The 20942-nt window shown below is 39.7% G+C and overlaps 1 protein-coding gene across 1 annotated transcript in view; it reads left to right on the forward strand.

Annotated features, from left to right (window-relative positions):
- Positions 1 to 6145: 6145 nt before the first annotated feature.
- The window catches only part of TPK1 (thiamin pyrophosphokinase 1), a 141358-nt gene continuing 126561 nt past the window's right edge, over positions 6146 to 20942 (forward strand). The window contains exon 1 of the mRNA XM_065753069.1: positions 6146 to 6201. The gene's annotated coding sequence lies outside the window, so the exon portion shown is untranslated. The remainder of the gene's footprint in view (positions 6202 to 20942) is intronic.

A 20942-nucleotide genomic window follows, 5' to 3' on the forward strand; every position in this document is an offset into this window, starting at 1 on the left:
TTTTTCTTGCTCTGAGGCCCAATGTTCTGCTCAGTCAATACTGAGCTCTTATCTAGTTTGGATAAATAAACCATTTGGGTTGGTCTCAAGACTTACAAGAAATAAACAGTGCTAGGTTTTTTGGTAAGATAGTCAAACCTTTACAGGATTCATATAGAAAATTTGCTTACTTATTTTTCTTAGTTTTTTTATAAATGTACCATAATCAATCTGCTATGGAAGTGCCTTCAGGTCCTTAGCTGAAAGCAATTCTGGCACTCATAAATCCTGACTTATTTTAGGTGGCTGCTGTATGTCTCTGTAATGACCTAGAACACCAGGAAAAAATGAACAAACAAACGAAAACCTAAATACAGGAAAAACAGTGAAGAGAATCAAACATCTGAAGTTTATCTGATGCTTACTACCTGGTGTTCTGCTCCATAATAGCTCAAGGAGTAGCTCAGTCGACTGGACTGATCTCAGGTGAATGTCACATGTTCAGTCCCATCAGGATTATGGAGTTGGTTTGATCCTGATAAATGTCAACATAAAGCAGTAGAGAATCAAGCCAGGTGAGCTGATCATAGTCTAATATGCAGAGTGCTGATTTATAGATAAATGAGACTGTTAGCACATGGTTCCACAATGCCTTATAAACAGTCCAGATGATGCATTCTATATGAAAACTTTTAACAGGAATTTTGAAAATCAATTATAGACATTTCTTTCCATCTTAGGCAAAAATAACCTCCTCTGCTGAAGGATATGTACTATATGTGTCACTTTGAGAAGCGATCTTACATATAGTTATGACACAGAATAAGAATTCTTCATGAGTTTGAGTTCAGAGGGAAAAGACTGATAAATACATGCTTCTAATGCATACTTTCAGTAAGGGATAATGTTACAGATTTTATGGAGATACCCTTCTGGTTTCTTTTCACTGGTACCATTTCTTTCACCCCCCTGTAGCAAGCTTGACAGAGTGATTCTTCAGGGCCTATTCTGGACTATTCTATATTCTGGAGTAAGTACAAAACTGTGCCAAAAGCAAAAAAGTGAAAACTATTTATTACAAAGTATTCTTAGTAATAAAGTTATTTAGTGTGGTTTGTTTTTTTCAACATGTACCTAAAATATTTCCCCTCTTTATTTGTTATCTGGTGCTGATGTTCTCAGAGGTTAGTTAGTCTGGGACAGCTCTGCACATGGTGACTCCTCTTCAGTCTGGTTAATTGCAGGATGAAAGAACTTTAAATAAATTTTGTTCTCCTGAACCAGAGAATTGGTTCCACAGACCTTGAAAGGACTAAATCAAACACTGCTTTTGATTCTCTACTGAACACTGCTTGCTTTTGTTGGTTTGCAGAGTGAGTGTACTACAAAGAGCAACAGTCATCCCTTAAAGTAAAGCTGCAATGTTTTATCACGTTTATGAACCAGACAGTGCAAGTTGAGATGTACTCAAGATATTTTTTTGAACTCATAGGGAATTGCTTTTTTAATTTTCCTTGTTTCTGTTGTTAGCCAAAGGAAAGAGGAAGAGAAGAAAGAATTGGTGATATTCTAGAAAAAAAGGCAGTGTTTGTTAAAGATGAGGCCTAGTCTTTCTGAAATTCTAGATTTCCCAGCCAGTATTCCTTACTGCCTGATAGTTGTTTCTGGCTTTGTGGTGGCTGCAAGTGAAGTTCTTAGAGAGAATGTTTTGGAAAGGGAGGTAGTGCTTCCTAACAGGGGAAACCCATCTGCACCATGTCAACATGAGCACTGACAGAGCACGCAGGAGGCTTAGCAGAGGTTCTTGTTGCTTTTTCCCATAACAGTTTAGATAGAATTCCAGCTACCTTTTGTCATGGCACTGTCAACTTGGACAAGAGCAAAAGCATTTGATTAAGATAAGGCATATTTTTCATCTCATTCTTCTCCCATTTGTGCTCTTGAAGCACAGATTACTCAAAACTGCTGCAGTCTGTGGTGACTGTGGAGAAAAAAATCAGACACTTTGGGATTTACACAAGCATAAAATACACAAGCTAAAACAAAAAAAAAATCTGACAGTCCACAAAAACACTTAAAGCTTATAATGTCATGAAACTTATTAATGGATCAGCAGCAGCTTTGAAAGCCAGCAAAACCACCATTTCAGCATAAGCCACAAGTAGATCTGGAGGTTCGTGTCAAAGGGCCTTTATCACAGAATCATAAGTTTAACAGAAGCCATGAACACAAGCACATGGAGAGAGGAAGCTCCATCCCGCCTCTTCCCAAGGAAAGAAGCACGGAGCTACTGATCAGAAGCTGTGCTTATGTAGTGCAGGCAGAGCCTGGAGGATCAATGAAAACCTCTTATGTGTACAAAGGCAACCCCACTGCCTACATGCAGTGACCTAGAGTGCAGTGAACAGGATGAGCAAACAGGGTGTGACATGGCAGTATGGCATCATGTGTCAGAAGGGGGTTGCATGGCAGTTTGTGTGGGCATGGTGAGCAGGGAAGGTGTAGTCCTCCTCCCCACTGAAGAGGCCAGCTCACCTAGCATGCATCACCTTCTCAGTGGAACTGAGCAGGTCATGGTGTACATTCAGCCTAAAGCCATTTACAAGAATACTTTCACAACCAAGATTAAGCATGCATGTAAACATGGCTGTTCACACCTCTGGCTGCAGAGGGTGCCTAAGCCTGGTGCCTGGAGTGTAGCGGGGATACTGCCAGTGTGTAGTGTGAGCAGGTAGATTATGTACTCTGTGTGATGGAGCAGTTAATGGAGGAGATTGAAAGATTAATAATCATCAGAGAGTACAAAAGGGAGGTTGACTTGTAAAGCCACTCCCTGACGTCCCTGCAAGAAAGGCACCAGGAGGACACTGTGCAAGTAGTGCTGGATCCTCTGAGTGTGCTGCTGAGAGTGCACTTGATTCCATTGTCAATGTCATTGATAAAGATGTTAAAGAGCACCGGTCCAAGACAGACCCCTGGGGGACACTGCTCATTACTGGTCTCTACCTGGACATAGAACCATTAATCACCACCCTCTGTCTGCGGCCTTTCAAACAATTTCTTATCTGTTGAGTGGTCCACCCATCAAATCCACATCCCTCCAATTTGGAGATCAGGATGTGGTGGGGGACCATGTCAAAGGCCTTGCTCAAGTCCAGGTAAATACATTGGCTGCCTTCTCCTTGTCCACCAGTGTCATCACTCCATCATAGAAGGCCGCAAGATTGGTTAAGCATGACCTTCCCCTGGTGAAGCCGTGCTGGCTGTCTCGGATCACACACTCATTCCTCATGTGATCAAGCATGTCATCCAGGAGGATCTGTTCCATGATTTTCGCAGGTACAGAGGTAAGACTCACCAGCCTGTAGTTCTCTGGGCCCTCCTTGCTCCCCTTCTTGTAAGTGGGAGTGATGTGATCCTTTCTTAGTCATCGGGGACTTCACCTGACAGCCACGACTTTTCAAATATGATAGAGTGTGGCTTGGCAACTACCTCAGCCAGCTCCTTCAGAACCCTGGGATGCATGCCATCTGGCCCCATAGATTTGTACACATTCAGTCTCCCGAGACAGTCTTGGACTTGCTCTGCCCTTACAGTGGGTGCGATTTACCACCCTGGTCCCCACCTACAGGTTTAGGGATGCAGGGCTCAGGGACATGAGAAATACTAGAATCCTGGTCACCAGTGAAGACAGAGGCAAAGAACTCTTTCAGTACCTCAGCCTTCTCTTCATCCATTGAAGACAGTTCTTTTACATTTAACAAAGGAGGTACACTCATTTTGACCTATCTCTTCTGGCCAATATACCTATAGAATGTCTTCATATTGTTTTTCACATCCCTCACCAAGTTCAGTTCTGCCTGCACCTTAGCTTTCTGTTCCCATGTCTGCAAATCTGGATGGCATCCCTGTATTCTTCCCAAGTGACACGTCCTTGTTTCCAGAGCTTGTATGCACCTTTCTTTGCCCTCATTGTGCCCAACAGGTCCTTGCCGATCCATGCCCGTTTCCTACCTCCTCTGCCTGCTTTCTTATTCAGAGGGGTGGAGACCTCTTGTGCTACCAGAAAGGCGTCCTTGATGATTAGTCAGCTCTCCTCAACATTCTTGTCTTTAAGGAAAGTATCCCAGGGGATCTTGGCCAACAGTCCATTGAACAGCTTAAACTTTGTTCTTCCAAAGTTCAGGGTCCTGAACCCGCTCTTTGCCAGGCCCACATTCCTCAAGATCATGAACTCGACCAGGGCATGGTCACTGCAGCACAGCCTGCCTCCAACCTTAACACTTTTAATGATCTCCTCCACATTGGCGAGCAGCACATCCAGCAACGCTTCACCTCTGGTCAGTCTGTCCAGTTCCTAGACCAGAAAGTTATAAATGGATTCCAGGAGCCTTCTGGACCTCTTGCAGCTCACTGTGTGGTCTTTCCAACAGATACCTGGATGGTTGAAGTCCCCCATCAGGGGGACTGTGAGCATGATGCCTCCTGCATCTGAAGCAAGAAAGTCTCGTCAACAGTCTCCCCATGATCAGGTGGCCTATAGTATACCCCTATCAACAGCTGGCCTTTGTTAGTCCCGTCCCTAATTCTAACCCACATGCTCTCAACCTGTCCATGACTGTTTCTCTGAGGGAGCTCTCACAGTCTATCTACACTTTGACATAGAGGGCAACTCCCCCACTCTACTTACCTTGCCTATCCCTTCTAAAGAGCTGATACCCCTCAATGGTGGTATTCCAGTTATGGGAGTCATCCCACCATGTTTCTGTGATAATAAAAAGGTCATAACTTTCCAAGTGAATCATGGTTTCCATCTTCTAGATAAGTGGGGAAGAAGCTGCATCCCATAGTCTGAGGGGAATGAGGGAAGACTTCAAGTCCTGATTGGTGAAAGAGTCTGGAGTGCAAGTTATTTTCTCTTCCCTCCCTCCATTTGCAGGTGGGACGGAATAGAAGGATCTAGCCCATAAATGCCTGGCTGTGAGACTGGTGTTATAGGCAGGGCTTCGGGTTCTTTGATAATGGCTGGTTTTATAAGATATCAGACTTGACAATTGTACATGGGAAAGGTTTATCTCACAGTGACAAAAGGATTCTGGGACAGTAATTATCAAGGCTCATTCAGAGAGCTTTAGAGGAGATATGAAGGGGGATGGGATTATAGATGGACTTGTGCTGGTGGGGCATTGTTCTAGTATTGATGCAGATCAGGAGGCCTTGTACCCCCTAGGGTGAAATTGGTGCACTCAACTCACTCCCTGACATACCTGTACACCATTGGATGCAGCATGGGGAATGAGGAGGAGTTAGAAATCTGTTTTCAGACCGGAGATTATCATCTGGTGGCAATTGCTGAGACATGGTGGGACAGATCGCAGTGACTGGAATGTGGTTGTGGATGGCTATGTCCTCAGGAAAGACAGACCAGCAAGGAGAAGTGGTGGAATTGCTCTTTATGTGGGAGAGCAACTAGAATGAATTGAGTACTGTCCAGAGGAGGATAAGGAGAGAGTTGAGAGTTTGTGGGCAAGAATTAAGGGGCAGGCTGGTATGGGTGATACTGTTGCAGGTGTCTATCACAGGCCGCTGGAGCAGGATGAGGAAGTTGGTGAGACCTTCTACAGGCAGCTGGTAGCAGTCTCACAAACACTTGTTGTACAGCACAAAGATAAACTTGTTCTACGCACTGAAAAAGCTGCCCAGAGAAGTGGTAGAGTCACCGCCATAGGAGGTGTTCAATAAACATGTAGGTGTGGTACTCAGGGACATGGTTTAGTGGGCAGTATTACTGGTAGGTGTACAGTTGGACTTCATTATCTTAGAGGTTTTTTTCAGCTTTAATGATTCTACGATTCTATGATTGTTTTCTGGTATGATACACTAAAAAGATCTTTGAGGGAACATGCAGGTACAAGGCTCACCTTGTGGACTTCGGGAGATGTGTAAACATTTTGCCAGTGTTCAGCTCCTTTAGCAGAGAAGGGAAAAATTTGTTTGCCTGTAACATTATTTTGTGTCAGCTGCTCTTTTAACTTCCTTGTAACTGTCTCGTATTTCCTTGAGAGATTAATGCTTCCACTCCTTAAAACTCTTGAAAAAAATTAAGTTGAATGCATTTTTCATTTCATTGCTTTTTTCTTTCTTTTCAGCTTCTTGCCTGATTATATCAGTGGTGACTTTGATTCCATCCAGCCTGAAGTCAAGGCGTACTACAAGGTTAAGGTAAAGCAGTATCCCTTGAATGTGTTAGTGTGTTTTAGTGTTAATGTTTTACAGGCCAGTTCAGCCCAGTTCTGTGACTAATGGGGAGGGGGGACTGAAGAACCCATGCCCTGGGAAAGGGAAAAGGCAGCAATGATCTGAGGAGAAAAGCTGATTTACTAAATAAGATATTGGAATGCAAAATAACACAATATAATACAATATAATTGGCTCTGAAGCTAATAAATAAAATGAGAGGGTGTTCAAAGACCGAAGGCCTTACTCTAATATCGAAGGCAAGATGGCAAGGGAGTATGCACTGCAGACAAGCAGCAAGGGAAAAGAGAGATGTCTAGTGATGTGCGAACAGTTTTATCTTTCCCTCTGAACAGAAAATGGAAACACAAAGTCCCCTGGGGTATGTAGTTCTCTTCTGATACAGCTATACCTGAAACCATTGACAACCCATGGAACTGGAGCATTAACTCTTTAACTCCCAGTGTACTATATGATGTTATGACATAGAATACCAATAATAAAAATAATAAAACCATGACAGAGTGTTGTAGAATCCAATTACCTGGTGCCTCATTTGGTTATTAGGTGTTTTTAGCTCTCTTTGATGTCTTTGGGTCTTTGGGTGTGAAGAACCTTACAGGCTTAGATGTTGTGCTCTGCCTCTCACTGGTAGTGATCCTTAAAGTAAAAAATTGGAGCTGCATTACTGCCTGACTCCTATGTTAGATGAAGTTTCATAGCACCAGCTTGAGAAATAGAAGATGTATTACTGGAGATTATAGCAACAAGAAACTATGGTAAAACATCCTGAAAAATATGTGCCTTCCTTTGCCCTGTGGCGATACAGAGCAATAAATATAAACTTCTCAAGATTTCCAAATGGCTGGCACCCACAAAAACTCCCAGGAGAGTTTATCTGTGTGATTTCTCTGAGGGTCACAAAGATGATCAGAGAGCTTGAGCCATCTCCCCTACGGGGACAGGGTGAGAAGGGATCTTCAGCCCGGAGAAGAGAAGACTCCAGGGAGGACCTCATAGCAGCCTTCCATTATCTAAAGAAGGCCTACAGGAAAGATGGGGGGGATTTTTTAAAGCCATATAGCAATGGGACAAGAGGAAATGGCTTTAAAATGGAAGAGTGTAGATTTAGACTAGATAATTAGGATGAAATTCTTTACAGTGAGGGTGGTGAGATTCTGAAAGAGGTTGCTCAAAGTTGTGGATGCCCCCTCCCTGGAGGCATTCAAGGCCAGTCTGGAGGGGTCTTTGAGCAACCTGGTCCAGTGAGAGATGTCTCTGCCTATAGGAGGAGGGTTTAAACTAGGTAATCTTAAAGGTCCCTTCCAACTCAAACCATTCTATGTTTGATTTTCCGATTTTTGCATGATATGGCTTTACCTTTTTAGCAGGAAGCTGAAGACATCTGTTTCTTTCATCAGGCACTGAAGCACTGAATTATACCTTGACCGTTTCTGTGCTTCAGCAGTAGAGTGCCTTTTTAAATGAAGTATTGGAGAAATTCCTGCATTTATTTATTTATTCCCACTGGAAACCCACCAAGTTTCCAGTGAGCAATGTAAGGGTGAACTCATGTTTCTTAGGTCGTAAAGCTCATTGTTGGCTACACTTCAGTCAGGCTTAAAAGTTCTGGTTTTAGCTTATTATTCTTCCTTTACAGTTCATCTGCCTACACATGTAGGCTTTTGTGCTGGGACGCAGTGATTTATCCTTATTCCTTGGCCAGCAAAATTGTTGTAGATGAGATTTGTGACAATCAGTAATTCAGTGCATATTCTTTAACCATGAGTTCTTTGTGTTACATCCTGGTTTTGTACATCACCCCATTGAACCTGAATAAACAGTTATGGCCCACTTGTGTGGTGACATCAACTTAATGCTATTGAGATTCAGCTGTGTTTTAGGTCATTGAGAGCCCCTGTGTATTTGTATTAATGCCTGAGTTGTTCTTTAATTTATCAAGTATAATAAAGAATGTAACATTTTCAAGTAAATAAAAAGTTTTACTCTGTTTTCATTTGCAGTATGTTTATGCTTGTTGTGTGGCTTTATGGGCTGTATAGAAAAATTAACAGATCAAGCTCTTAATAGAGCTGATTTGTCTTTTGCTTAGAATCTAAATATCATACAGGTTACAGGCTGTTTTCTTTGTTCTATCAAGTGCCTTAGCTGAAGATAACTGCCAGGCAGTAGAATGTGTAAGATAACAGTACACCGTATTAAAAAAAAATACATGGTGGAGATATTTTAGTCAAGCATCCAATTTCAATTTAATATTTTGTTGCAGTGAAATTTACTTCTTCCTCTCAAGGGTTATGGCCTGAGGAGGGAAAAGGGTAGAATCTGTATTGCATTAGGCATTTGAGTTACTTCCAAGAGTTCTAAAAAAATTAATCTGCTGTTAAACTCAAAAATAATTCATTAATCTGTCAGTCTCTGATGGAGAAAATGGGGAAAAAAAGTTGAAAAAAAAATTAACTTCAAGAATGAGAAAGATGTTTTAAACAAAAACAGTTTTATCTAGAGAAGGAAATTGAACAGTTATTTTGTGATTAAGCTTTTCCATATAAAATAGAGAGCTTTAATATGGTACTAGTGGTTGAGAACTTGGATGATATGCCTCTTTAGATGTAACTAGGGTTTATATATCCATTTTTTCCTTTTAGAGAATTTAATAGCACGTTGTTCCTGTGTTCAGAGCTCAGTGCCATGCTTGTGGAGTGCTAATTAAAGCGGTTTCCAAAAAAAGTGCAGAATCCAGAACCTTGCAGCTCATGAAATGTTGCTGCAAACTCCCAAGTTTATCCAAAATGCACTGTGTAATTTGTAAACTTGCTTCTATCGCAGGGGAGCCCATTAGGTAGCAAAAGCACAGCAACACAAATGCAGTCATTAGCATGGGAAAAGATTCCCCAAAATCATGGTGCTACACTTAAGTAATTCTAAAAGCTTGGCAGCTTCTGCAAATGTTTTATGCATCTTGTCAAAGAACATGCAGTTCTCATTTCAGAAGCAGAGGAGTGGGTGAATATGCAGACCATTCCTCCTTTTAGAGTAGGAAAGGTGGACTGGATAGAAGGATGAGAAGGAAAGCTCTGGACATGATTTCAGGGACCTGTAGTGAGCATTTGTTTGAGTGCATTCCCCTGTTTTGAAAGAGTGCATAGATTGTGAAGAGTTCACTCTCCATAGCCTCCAGCCTCATGAGGGAGATTCACCAAGACCTCTATGAATTTCTTCATTTTTGACACAAGCATCATAGAATCATAGAATATCCTGATTTGGAAGGAACCCTCAACAATCATTGAGTCCAACTCCTAGCTCTACATAGGACCACCCAAAATGCAAAGTCTGTGTCTGAGAGCATTTTCCAAACACTTTTTGGAACAACAGCTTGGTGCTGTGACCACTACCCTGAGGAACCTATTCTAGTGCCTGATGACTCTCTAGCGTAGAACCTTCTTCCTGACACCAAACCTGACTCTACCCTGATGCAGCTCCATGTCATTCCCTTAGTTTCATGCAACTGTGAACTAAAAAGGCACAATAGATTAGCATATTATTTCAGAGCTACTGTGTATTTACCATAATGTTTTCGTCATTGTGCTTACACTTCACTTGGAGCAATGCAATTACAAAACCTCAAGGATGATAATCCAGACAAAAGGAAGTTGTTTGGTCTGTTTGTATTTTTGCAGTGTTATACAAGTATCCAAATGAAAAAGTCAGATAAAATAGATGTTGATAAGATAGAAAAGTTGAACGTCTTTTGTAGCTTGCCAGTGAAACAAAGGATTGACTAAGGCTGCCAAATTTGAAGTTGTTTGTATTAATTAACTGTGAAAGTGTAAGGTAATTTGGACTTATGAAACACAGAAGAGATGGGAGTCCCAACACCTCAGAAAAGTTCAAGAGGAGATTCTGGAGAATTATTTTTCCTTACTGAATTTTGATTTGGTAAAAAAAAATTGCAAAATACACTTCCTTTTATAGCTGCACTGAGAAACAGTGCAGGATGGTAAAAGTTGCATTCACATATATTTTGAATATATATTTCATCTAATTGAGACAAATAATTCAATCTTTACTTTGCACCTAATTGCTAGTAGTCCTTCATGTGAAGAGTTGTCACTTCACCAAAAATTGCTGGTTAACATTACCATACTTTTATTTGCTTGCAAAAAATGTGGCCTTCAAGAGGATTCTTCTATTGCGAGCTTCAGAGACTTTCATCCTTTTAAGCTCAACTGTGAGTGGACACTTTCAGAGAACAGGTAGGGATTAAACAAGGAATATAATTGGTTATTGTGGCCTTGTTCCATTTATTTCTGGCATTTAAAAGACAGAACCATTTGACTTAGCAGTGTACAGGTACCGCTTATTAGAGCCCTCCATTTGTTTTGTTCACCATCCAATGTTTCAAGATATACTGAAAAAGAAGTCACTATAATTTAGTTGCTTAAATACTTTATATTTTAATTAGGATAAAAATGACATTTGTAGGTAGAAGTCAAAATTGGAGACCTGCCTCTAGAGGCATCTCAAGGTTTGCAACAGACTGATAATTGCATTGGATGCCTTACTATTACTGTCCAGCAGGCACGACTCTATTTCTAGCACTCTATTCATTCTCTTTGCTTTGATCTGAGAGAAGGAATAATGCCTGTAAAGGTCCTTGTGGTACTATCCCTTTTCTGTATATCCACTAGCTCCTTACTTGGATCCTGCCACAAAAATATGTCTAGAGTAACGGGTCAGCTTTTGCCTGGACAGTGTACTGGTGTTCACAGGGGGACTGTATCCCTTCTGTCATCTAATCAAGCACAGGTCTGTCTCTTGGGACTATTTATTACTACAGTTTCCTGGTGGAAGCTGTAACAGGGGCAGAAGTGAGGACTTTTCTTCAGGCATCTAAACACGCTCTGCATCCTTTATTCACCACAGGCTTTAAGAGCATGTAAATGTACTCATCAAGTATTAGCATGCTTAGCATAGAAGCAGAAGTGTGTTTCTGTTCTAGTATTAGCAGTTGCTCACACAAAGAGATGTGTCAAAAGCAATTCAGAAAAGTCTTTGCTTTGTTAAAATTGTGTTTTCTGTATCTTGAGCATACTTGTGCTAGAAGTACAGCATGTGCTGTGAGGAAACTGGGAATCTCACAGGTCAACTTCTGTTTTATTCTGCTAGTGATCGGTTAAAATCATAGGGATGGTGGGGAGATTCTGAAACTCTCTGATGTATTTTCCATGATGAAAGCTTCATTACTGTCCCAAAAGAGTTCACAACCCACTGGACCTTGAACAACTGTAATTTGGTCTGAGAGGCAGGGTGTTGTAAGGGATTTTTTTGTGAACAACAGCAGAATCTACTTTCATGTTCTCCAGTAGCTGTGGATAAAACACACTTGGTTTGATCTTGGAAAGGGTCTTGGAGAAGTCTTCAAATGCTCCTTATGGTTTTTGGGAGTGTTTGGACAATCTGTGTCTTCTTGGATCGAAGCAGTTATGGATTCAGGATATACAAGAGCATCCTATCAGAAGGTGCAGAGGTTATGAGACATTTTAGTGGTAAAGCAGGTGATTCTGGGGTTATGGCCTCCTGTACAAAATACTGGATAGCTCTGTGTAACATATTTTTTTGTAAGTGGAGACCTAAAGCTCAAGTAAATATATATGTAGAGAAATGAAGCAATATGAGAAAAAGAATAACTGCATTTGACATTTTTGACAAGTCATTCTTGAACTTGGTTTTATAAAGTGTGGAAAAGTAGGTAGCAGTTGACAGCTAAGAAATGCAGTGGTAATTCAGAATTCTCTGTGGCAGGAGTAAAGTGGTAGAGCAGGAGAGAGACCAACATAGAATGAGTGGATAGATAAGGAAGAAAATACTAGAAAAGGTTTAAGGATCCTTAGGGAGAAGTATTTATTGCTTGTGTGATGCAGTTTTTGTGGTGACTCTAGATGCTTTTAAGAGTTGGGGTAAATCAGATTTGCATTGATAAATAAAAAAATTAAAAAAAAAAACAACTGTGAAAATGAACAGTCCATAAATCATCTTACTGGTGCTTACAGTGGCTCTTGTTTAGTTAGAGAGACTTTGATAGAAGTTGCACAGAAGGAAATGTAAGCAATGACGACTTACTACTCTGTTATCTGGTCATAGATCCTTTACTTTTTCCCAGAGCAAACCCTGCCAATGTCATCATGTCAAGGGAAGTGTTCATGCCCGTCTACTCTGTGCTGGTGTGATTTCAAGCGGTGTACTGTGTTCTGATTGGTAGTCCTCAGTAATAAGGGAGGTGGGGACCTGTTAGACTATGTCCAGATGAGGACCCCATAAATGATCCTAGGGATGGAACAACCTCCTACAAGGATAGGCTGAGAGAGCTGGGGCTGTTAAGCCTGTAGAATGGAAGGCTCTGGGGAGACCTGATAGCAGCCTTTCAGTATCTAAAGAGGGGCGATACAGAGGAAGGGAACAGACTCTTTTCAGGATCTGTGGTGTCAGGACAAGGGGAAATGGTTACAAACAAAAAAAATAAAAAAATTGAAATTTAGATTGGATATAATGAAGAAGTTTTTTACAATAAGGGTGATGTTTCACTGGAACAGGTAGCTCAGAAAGATAATTGAAGCCCCGTCTCTGTAGTCTTTCAAGTCCAGGCTAGGCCAGTCTCTGAGCATGGATCTAGCAGTAGATATCCATGTTCATTGCAGGGCAATTGGACTAGATGACCTTTAAGGGTCCCTTTCAACTCAAGATTTTGTGATTCAGCAAAATTTAAAAATAAAACTTGAAAAACAGAAACACAGTATTAAAATTCGACTTCACTAAATGTATTTCTTTTGAAAAGTAAACCTAATAATAGTGAAAATTGTGATGCTTTGTTTCCAAATACCTCAATTTAGTTTGAAATCATTCAAATTACTGAATGTTTAATGGGAACAGACAGTGCTGGCAACAACTTCACTGGCTGAGCTTGGAGCTAGTGTACATTAAAGAAGCTTTTGACAGGGTTCTATATCATAAAGCTAGAGAATTTTTTTTATTATTATTTTAATGTAGCCATTTGACTTCAGTTCAATGCTTAGGTTTTAAAAAAGTGGAATGGTTTATTTTCTCCTTCTACATATGAATAAAAATGAGGTTTGAGATGATGAGGAGTACTATTCATAAACTGGAAGGGCTTGGTGATGAGAAATGATCAATTTTCTCTCCAGCTACTGAGTTCAACTGCGTGTCCACTAAATCAGTCCATTTTTAAATGCAGAATGTGCTTAGATAAGCATATCTATGTCTCTATAACATATAAGATTGCTTTAGTTACTAAAGAATAAAGACACAACTGGGGGTAGAGAGAGGAACAGAGGGAAGAAGTACAATTTAATGTGGATTGGAGCTGTAGTTATATGATGTACATAACCCATCTAGAAAATTGGATAAGGTCAACGAAGAGTAACTGAAATGCTCTGTTTTGTAATGTGCAACAACCTTGTCAGCTAAAGAGAACTAAAACAACTGTCATTCATATTCAGGTTGGTTTTACTGCTTTACCAGAAATATGACAATGTGGCAGGCAAGTATGGAGTAGAAATTTTACAAGGCATGCCTGAGTCAGGAATAGAAAGAATAAAAAGTAACAGTTAATCTGAAATAACATTGTAAGTTTATAATGAGACTGGGAACAAAAGCAGCCAATCTGCATTAATTTTTTTGAGCATGAGGGTAGATGACAGACTTTCAGCATACACTTACTGAACAGACAGGAAGCAATGGTATTTTCAGTTTAGTTTTGTTAGATCGTGGCACGGTATCTGTTAGATTTGGAGCCCAAAAATAACATTGAGTAGAATGATCAGAACTTGAATTGTGAATTATGGAGATGAGCAGAAAGACACATGTTTTGCTTTATTTTGTTTGTATGTTGGATTTTATTTCTTGAGTTACATGGTGGTGTTTAAAAAAAAAACACTTGAATCTACAATAATATTCCTTCTTTAGAAGTAAAAACAGATTTTACAACCATTGGATTAGTATTAATCTGCACATTTTTAATGGAGAATTTAATGACCTGATGTTGCAGAGAGTGTATTTGATTTAATGACATTATTGGATAATTTGAACAGTGATAAATTAAATCTTGTTAAGTAATTTAGAATGAGGATAATGTAGATATGCTGAATGCTGATAACATCATTCTTTTTCAAAATCGGAAAAGTAAGTTCATTATTGACACATATTTTTCAGGGATCCTTTTCTGAGTGTTTAGAAACCCAGGGACTTCTAAGCAACCAGTAAAATCACACTTGAAAGCCAGAGTTAAAAGAGCAAAAACATACATCATGAATTTCTTGTTTCAACTTACATCTGATGCATGGATGAATTGTTTTTTAAATATTTAATGAACTAAGAGCATTCAAGTATTTGTATTTATTTCATTAATTGAATTGTATTTTAATAACTGCTAGTAAGTGCCCTGTGAATGTAACACTGTCTTTTTCAGGGAAAATATAATCTTCTCACATGCAGAATTGAAGTATGCTTTTTGCTTCACTAAAATTAATAATCCAGTAAAATGACTATTGCAACGTGTAATGCAGTAGAAAGAATAACTCTGAGAATAGAGCAGCAAGATCCATAATGAGTGAGGATTTGCTCAAACACAACGGCACCAGGCACAGAAATAAGGGAAGACAGCTGCTTTCCTTCACAAGGCCTCACACATACAGGAATTTCCAACACTAATTAGCAGAGAAGCAGAACAGCTGATATAAATTGGCCAAAGGACCATTCTATACCACATGGCATCATGCAAAAATAGCTAGAAAAACTGGGGGAACTAGCTGGGGAAACAGCCTCTGCTTGGGGACAAGTTTGGCATTGGTCAGCAAGTGGTGAGTGATAGCACTGTGTATCATTTCTGTATACATACAACATGTATAATTGTTACTGTTAATTTTTTTTTCTTCTTTTCCTTTGTAGTAAATAGTTTTTATCTCAAGTCATGGGTTTACTTTGTTGGTTTTTTGTTTGTTTTTGATTTTCTTCCCCTATCCCTCTGGATGGGGGAGTGGTATGAATGACAGCATGGTGTTTAGCTGCCTGTGGGGTTAAACAATGACATCCCTGCACTTTTTCTAGAAATCCAGTTATTGATGTTACTGCTGTATATAACTCATGGTGGCACAGTACCAGGTAGCCACACATGTTTAAATCCTCTTGTTCCTTGCCTCTCCTCTCATCTTCTGCCTCTCTTATACCCTGTTCGGAGCAGAGCAATTAGTAAGCCTGTGTTCTCTGCTCAGGTGAAGGCCCTGTGGTGCTGCCAACTCCAGGCCCTGCTAAGCCACCTAGGCCCTGTTGTTTCCACTGTCCTGCAGTCTCAAGGCCTTGCCATCCTGTCAGCTCTAGGATTTGCTGTCCACCAGCTCAAGGCCATGCTGTCAGAGGCATTGAGAACATTAAGGACGTTGCCTTCCCTGTGGCGTTTCTCAGGTCATGGGCTCAGACCATTCAATGGTAGCAGTACTAATGAAACATCAGATCCTGCTGAAGAAGCTTTTTGACTAAAAGGTTTGTGTAGTGACAGTAAGCTGTGCATAGTGGGAATCAATCACTTGAATAGGAAAAGGCCACTGCTGGGAGCATGGGGATGAATTATATGGGTTGCTACTTTGCTCACAATTTATGTTTTCCATTGTCTTCTGTATCTGAGCTAGAAATCTAGGAAAGTGATTAGTGAGTTGAAACATGGGAAATAAAATAATTTCATATTTGCAGTGGTACAGATGAATGTGGAAGCTGGGTGTTGTGGGATGAATATCCTCTCAGATCATTAATTTCTCTTTGTGTCACTAGAGATTTACTGATAGAGGAATTCAGACCTGAGTAGCTATTAAATGCATTACTTTTAATGGAAAAAAAAATATGAATGTGAAGGAGGCAACATATCTGCCTTCTCAGAGGTGATCTGTTCACCACAGAGTGATGGTCAGGGCTTGCATAATTCCCACTGTGATGAGTGTGTGATATGTAAAAACAAATATATGTGTCAGTAATTCAGTATTTACTCAATGTATACAAGGTACTATGGGAAATGAAATTGAACATAAGCAAACACAAATCCCACTTACTGGGACTTCTTACAAGTCCATCTTCAGTGTTTGTGAATCTCTTACTGCCTTCATACCTTCACAAGTATGTACTCTGCTTTGCCAAACATACAACAATCTGCACTTCAGTGTCTTCTAGCATATATTCATATTTTCTGCTTATCACCTCCCAGTTTTTTTCTCTGCACTTTTTTTCTCATCTTCTGTGTCTACAAAAAGAAACAGCTGGATCCCTCAAAATGTAGTCATTGGGCCCTCAAGTCTAGGAGTGTCTTTCAAGGAGTGTGGAGTTCTCCTGTTCCCCAGAATGGGAGCCCTGCACCTTACACCAGTATCATTGTGATAGCAATGACAGAATGTAACCAGAATTACTGCTTCCCCTTTCCACTGGTCTGTAGGTAAAGCAATTGTACCTTGTCTGCTTAGTGCACTTGAGGAAAGTAGCTTATTCCTGAAGCAAAGGGAGACTGACTTTTGGTTACTCCAGATCAGAAGAATGGGGAAGCTTTGTTCAGTGTAGTATCATGCAAAGTATAAGTGTTAGTTGACTTCTGTTTGCAGATGCTGATGATGGAATATGCTGAAGGTATAACATAAACTAGTCTATATAGATTTGAAGGCTCATTACTGATTGCTCACAGTTAAAATGTGGCTTGAAGTTGAACGTTGCATGATGCAAGTAAAAGAAAATCCTTTCCGTTGCTTCTCACTTTAATTTTTGCAGGAACGCTTTTTTGAGAGCATAAACAATTTTGGGAATGGCAGCTCTACGCAACTACATCAAACATCCCAATGTTGACTTATGACTTATAACAGCAGTCTGTCTTACAAACATATCAAAATAATTGGCTGTGCTACACTGGCAACTCTGATCAGATTGTATGACAATACCTCTTATCTCCAAAATGATCTACAGTAAATGCACAAATGCTATTTACAGTGACCTACTAATTCTTCTAGAAAGAGGGACTGTTTTTCTTCTTGCACCTGTTAATCTTAGGTCTTTTTAAAATGTGATCTGTTCACTCTCAGCTAAAATATCTGTAAAAAGTAAGTAGTTAATTAAAATGTGTGGTGCTATTACATTCTCTGAAGTCTAACATTAGCAGAATTTTGGTTGAGCTTACTAAGAACAAAGGAAAATGCTCCTATTATCAGAAGAGGTGTTATAAAGTCTGTTGCAAAGTATACCGAACACAAAACTTTTACTTTATGGTGTATTATTAACTAACTTTGCATTGTTTTCCACTTATGTTCTACCAATTTATTAAAGTTCTTTATTTGCTCACTAACAATTTGAATGAAATGATCAGAGTAGTTTTCATTTTGGTGGGGTTTCTTTAGTGAATAAAACTATGTATTTTACATTCTGTACCATGCATTCAGATACTGATTTTAGTAGCTAACTGTCACATTCAAGAAACTATTATTGAAAGCTGCAGTTTTACACTTCCTTTGAATTATGTTCATGAAAGCACTGGAAAGAGTTAAAGTACCTATGGAATAAAAGTATTGACATGATATATAAAACAGAAATGCAACAATTCTTTCCATGAAGGAAGTGTTAAGTATCTGTCTTCTTTTGCTTAGATAAAAGTATAATTTGATTGGAATAACAGCTCTTTCTTTAAATCTGGGGGGGGGGGGAAGAAAAAAAAATCCAATGTGGATCTGTGATGTGATTAATTCAAATGCTAAAATAAGCAAAATAAGCTAGCTATGTACTTCCTCTGTAGTATTTTTATTACCATATGATGCAACATGTAATTCTGGAGTGCCTAGTTTTTAAAAGGAAAAAATTTCTGTGGTGGCTAAAGTGAGGATACAGAGTAGATGGTAATTGATACATTTTTATACTGACTTCCTTTTTATTTATTTATTTATTTTAAGTCAAGATGAAGAAACTATGTGTTTTAAGAATTTCAGTATAGGAGAAGAAGTTTAACACTTCTAATAGAGGAGGATGGATTAGAGCTCTCCTTAAGTAGCTTCTTATGTGTTAAGAATGTCAGCATCATTCTGGTTCCTGTTGCCTTACAGAACACCTCATGAGTACTTGCTCATGTATTTCCACAGTGCGTGCTAGAAGCATTGATTTGTTGTACACTAGTGGCACCAAGAGAGTCCAAAACCAAAGCCTGGTGCCCACAGAGCTGGGAGCCACGTTGTGCCTTGGCATGGCTGTGTAACTGTCCAGGCCATAGAGGCCTCTCAGGGCAACCCCAGTGGCTGAATCCCGGTTTCATGAACATTTTCTCAGTGCCTTCATTGTGAGTCAATTGGTTTCCAAATCGCTTGAATAAAACTAAAGACTGGAGAAGGGAGATGTCTTAATTCACAGTGAACAGTGAAAGCTGGACATTGTCTCTAAATCTTGTAATCTGGTCTTGTAATTAGACAAACATGAAATTAAAAGGTTCAGGGGTGTATGGGAACTGCTGAATCATGGCCTGAACCACTAATTGTGCTCACCTGAGGTGAGCACCAAGTCAGCCATGGGGCCACAGGTGGAGGTGATATACCTGTGTGATTGGAAGGAGTGGAGCCTGGCTCCACCTCTCCCAAACCCCATTTAAGGGCTGACCACCACCAGGAAAGGATCTCTTCTCGGAGATCCCTCCTACACGGAGTCTACTGTGAACCTTTGTCATCTTAAAGGTGAGAAAGGTGAGCCATCTTCCTTTTTGTATTATTTGTGTACCACCTATATAGACCTATTTAAATATACCACTATCTATACTATTTTTTGAGTATCATCTTTGAGATTACTCACATCACAAGGGGAGACTTTAGTTAAGAGAAAACTATTAACTGGAATCTCCTGGCATTTAGTGGATGCCCTATAACAGCAAAGCCTCTCATCACGAGTAATTTTTACAGCTGGATTCAGGCGTAGGACAGCAGTCCTATCATATGAGTACAGTGAGTTTCTGCAAAAATAAAAATAAAATAGCAGCTCTAATGGCTTTAAGACTGCTTTGTATGTAACCATTATGCTTGTGTATTGGCTTTCCTTTTGTTTCCTTTAGCCAGATGCTAGGGATTTTGAAACATGAATTTGAGTACAGATGGGGAAAGAGATGTAGTGTTACTGGCACTTGGAGAGACAGGGGATTTATCAGTAATACAAAGCCTATACAGAAGGTGGAATATGGCTTTATAAGAGCACATTTAGTAAATACAAGGAGAAAAATCCAGTGGGATCTGTTGCATTGTGTCATGATTTTCTGGTGGAAAGAAGTAAAATCAAGAGAAAATAGCTTATCTTGGTTTCTTGCTTGTCCCAGTTCACTCATCCCTTGAGTAAACTCAGCTGCCTTTAGTGCTTGCAGTCATACCATAGGGCAATATGTACCAGGTACAATTTGTACAGTGCAGTCTGCTTTTTTACTCTCTTCAGTTCCAGACAAATTGCAGCTCTTTTCACTTTAGCTTTAATTTGTATATTGAATTATGAACGTCCCCTGGATATTCCATAGCACTTTACATGGGGCCAAGCTCTGCTCTCTGTTTTGTTGGGGGAGATCACTGAATCTGATCTTTTAAGATACTCTTCAAAGTAACTTCAGGCATACACTTGAACATTAATAGGCATTAGACTAGGAGCCATGCTGTCCAGAGATAGGCATATCCCTGAAGTATAATCCATCAGACTGGCCACAGCTTGTGGAATGGTTACTGGAATGGATTCTAATGGATCCTCTCAGCCCAAGAAGGTAACAGCACAGCACATTTTATAATCTGTTAAGTATTGTAGTGGATAGCTCTCTGTAGAGAGACCTAGAAATGTCATTGATAGTCATCAGGATATCACTGATAGGCAATATCCTACTAGGAGAGACCTGGGATGTACCAGTGCAGAATCTTTCTGCAAAGCTCTGTATTGCTCATAGAGCACTTAGTATTAGCTGGCTACATGTTACTTGGTTTGTTCAGTATACTTTTTATCACCTGCTTAAAACTCAAAACATTTTACACACAAAATGCCAGTATTTCTAGTGCAGTAAGCTGGATATTTATACCTTTATCTAACTGAACAGTCCCTCAGTGCTTTGGTAATGTATCAGGTGGAAAACAGAGGTGAGGAGAAGGATACACCACCCAGTTACAGGATGTTCTTTGCCACTAAACATGCAGCACCTAACTGCTGAACAAGCAGGCACTGAAGTATGCTTGGAAGATTAACTTGGTTTCAACTTACAACTTAATCAAGCTTTTTCAGACCTGAAGACTTATTGTTTGTTCAGAACCTCACATTTCAATTAAAAGTAACTAAATGCTTCCAAAAATGAAAAGAAAGTACAACTGTGTGGGTATTGTGTGTGAATGTTGATTTTTCAAGAATCTATCTTTTTATGTGGAAATAATATTTACACATATATGTATATATATGTACTGAATATCATTTGGGAATGTACTCAACAGTTGCTGACAGTGAAGTCAAAATGCTGTGGTGGGCAGTGGTTTTCTTTTCCTGAGCTTGTCATTCTGTCTGTCAGAATGTCAACAAGTCAGTTCCTTGAGCTCATTCCTCTCTGATGGTTTGGTGGTCATTAAAAAGGATTATAATGCTATGTTTATTTATTTATTATTTCAGTTGTCATTCCTTGCATT

This window comes from Cyrtonyx montezumae, unplaced genomic scaffold (genome assembly GCF_038088225.1).
Source record: "Cyrtonyx montezumae isolate F1298 unplaced genomic scaffold, pur_monq_1.0 scaffold_8, whole genome shotgun sequence".
In the NCBI taxonomy this organism is placed as follows: Eukaryota; Metazoa; Chordata; class Aves; order Galliformes; family Odontophoridae; genus Cyrtonyx; species Cyrtonyx montezumae.